Below are 2,777 nucleotides of genomic sequence, written 5' to 3'. Positions count from 1 at the left end.
ATAACTGGAATGAAATTCTCAGGCAATTTCAGCAGGGGAAATGGGGTTATCTCATCTGGGTCTCACATCCGACCTCGTCAAGACAAGACTTTCCCTAAACTTCACCTGAACACCTGGACCACCGTCATGTCTCGGCCCTTCTTGTTACTGGAAATCCAATGATGATGTCTTTATGCAATTTACAGGTCTTTCTATAAGTGCCAAGATAAATGTCATCTCTGTACCCGCATATCATTCAGAGGTAGGCAAGCTTCTATGTAAAGTGCTAGATAGTAAATATTATAAACTTTGCAGGACTCATCTGATCTCCATCCTATATATTTTTTTGTTTTTGTTTTACAATTTTTTTCTTTTTAGATAGGGTCTAAAAAGAAAATAAAACTTATCCATATTGTGATATGGATGAACGTTAAAAACATGCTCAGTGAAAGAAGCAGACATGAAAGGTCATATATTGTACAATTCCATTTATATGCAATGTTCAGACTAAGCCAATCGACAGAGATAGAAAGTAGATGAGAGGTTTCCAAGGGCTGCAGGAGGGGGTATGCAGAGTGACTGCTGAATGGATATGAGGCTTCCAATTGAGGTGTTGAAAAAGCCCTGAAACTAAGTAGTGGTGATAATTGCACAACATGATAAATGTACAAAATGTCACTGAATTGTACACTTTCGGATGCACAAAATGGTAAATGTTGCATATATTATACCACAATTTTATTCATTTATTTTAGAGATAGAGTCTCACTCCGTCGCCCAGGCTGCAGTGCAATGGCACAATCATAGCTCACTGTTGTCTTTACCGCCTGGGCTCAAGCAATCCTCCCACCTAGTCTTCCAAGTTTCTGGGACTACAGGTGAATCCTACCACACCCAGCTTTTTAATTTTTTTTTATAGAGTTGCATTCTCACTATATTGCCCAAACCGCCCAAACTCCTGGATTCAAGTGATTCTCTCATCTCAGCCTCCCAAAGTGCTGGGATAACAGGTGTAAGCCGTCAGGCCAGGCAATTTTTAATTTTTATGCGAAATTTTCATCTAATAAATTCCTAGGATTAAAAAAATGTCGATCAACATGGGGTTTAGAGGAAAAAATAATTTTAAACAACAGAAAAAATTAAATGAGATGACGTATATGTACACAGTGCCTGTCCTCATGATCACTGAGTCCACTGCAGCTTTTTTTTTTTTTTTCCAGACAGGGTCTCACTCTGTCACCCAGGCTGAGTACAGTGGCATAATCATGACTTACTGCAGCCTCAACCTTCTGGACACAAGGGATTCTCCCACCTCAGCCTCTCAAGTAGCTGGGACTACAGGTGCACACAACCAACCTAGCTATTTTTGTTGTTGTTTTTGTATTTTTTGGTAGTGGCAGGGTCTCACCATGTTGCCCAGGCTGGCATCTTGAACTCCTGGGCACAAGCGATCCTCCCACCACAGCTTCCCAAAGTGCTGAGATTACAGGTGTGAGCCACCATGCCCATCCTGTTGTAACTATTTTAATAGTGCTGGTGAACAATAATTTGCTCTCCCTATAAAAACAGGACATATTAAGCCAAGGAAAGCACCAATCTAGTTTGTTCTCCCCAGATCTTCAAAATGTTGGAATTAGTATAAGAGTCCAAAATATTTCATGTGGTAAATTAGTATAAGAGTCCAAAATATTTCATGTAGTTTGATTTTTTTTTCTTTGGAGATGCAGTCTCATTCCATCGTCCAGGTTGGAATGCAGTGGCACGATCTCGGCTCACTGCAACCTCCACCTCCCAGGTTCAAGAAATTCTCCTGCCTCAGCCTCCCGAGTAGCTGGGATTACAGACATGTACCGCCACACCCGACTAATTTTTGCATTTTTAGTAGAGATGGGGTTTCTCCATGGGCCAGGCTGGTCTTGAAATCCTGACGTCAAATGATCTACACGTCTTGGTATCCCAAAGTGCTGGGATTACAGGTGTAAGCCACCATGCCCGGCCAGTTTGATTTTTTACTGTGGTAAAGTACGTACAAAATCTATTATTTTAGCCATTTTCAAAGGAAAAATTCAGTGGTGTTAAGTGCGTCCGCCACATTGTATGACCATGTTCCCCATCCATCCCCAGAATGCTTTCATCCTGTCCTGCAAATATGCAGCACCTTGCTACACTCCAGGTTGTTTGTCCCACAACAGAGCTGGGCTGAATTGTTAATGTGGACTTTGTTCAACAACGGACTAAAGAGGGCGAAGCCCATGAACTCTGTGAGGAGTGCATGACAGGTGCTCGTGGGATGACATGGCTCGGCGCCTTCCAGCTGCTGCTGCTGCCGCCTGTCCTACTGGGCGGCCACCCCGTCCCAGGGAAGAAGAGCACTCACAGCTGCTGCTGATCTCCTTCCAGGGCTTCCGCTGGGACTAGGATCAGGATGTGGACACCCCCAACCTGGACCGTCTGGCTGGGGAGGGCGTCAAGGCCAAGTACCTCATGCCGCCCCTTGTCACAATGACCTCCCTGTCCCATTTCACTGCCATCCCAGGTAAGCGCCACTCTGCCCTTTTCACCCGATGCCCATCAAAGCCCCAGGGTCCGTCATTCCCTGTGATAAGAAGCAAAAGCTCGGTCAGCCCTAGGTAAGCTGAGGAGGCTCCCGGGTCTCACTCTGTTGCCCAGGCTGTAGCTCAGTGGCATAATCACAGCTCAGTGGAGCCTCAAGCTCCTAGTCTCAAGCAGTCCTCCCTAGCTCAGGCTCCCCATTAGCTGGGGATACAGACAAGCCACCATGCCTGATTTTCTCATTT

The sequence above is a fragment of the Gorilla gorilla genome, chromosome 7 (assembly GCF_029281585.2).
Source record: "Gorilla gorilla gorilla isolate KB3781 chromosome 7, NHGRI_mGorGor1-v2.1_pri, whole genome shotgun sequence".
In the NCBI taxonomy this organism is placed as follows: domain Eukaryota; kingdom Metazoa; phylum Chordata; class Mammalia; order Primates; family Hominidae; genus Gorilla; species Gorilla gorilla.
This window is presented reverse-complemented; position numbering follows the sequence as displayed.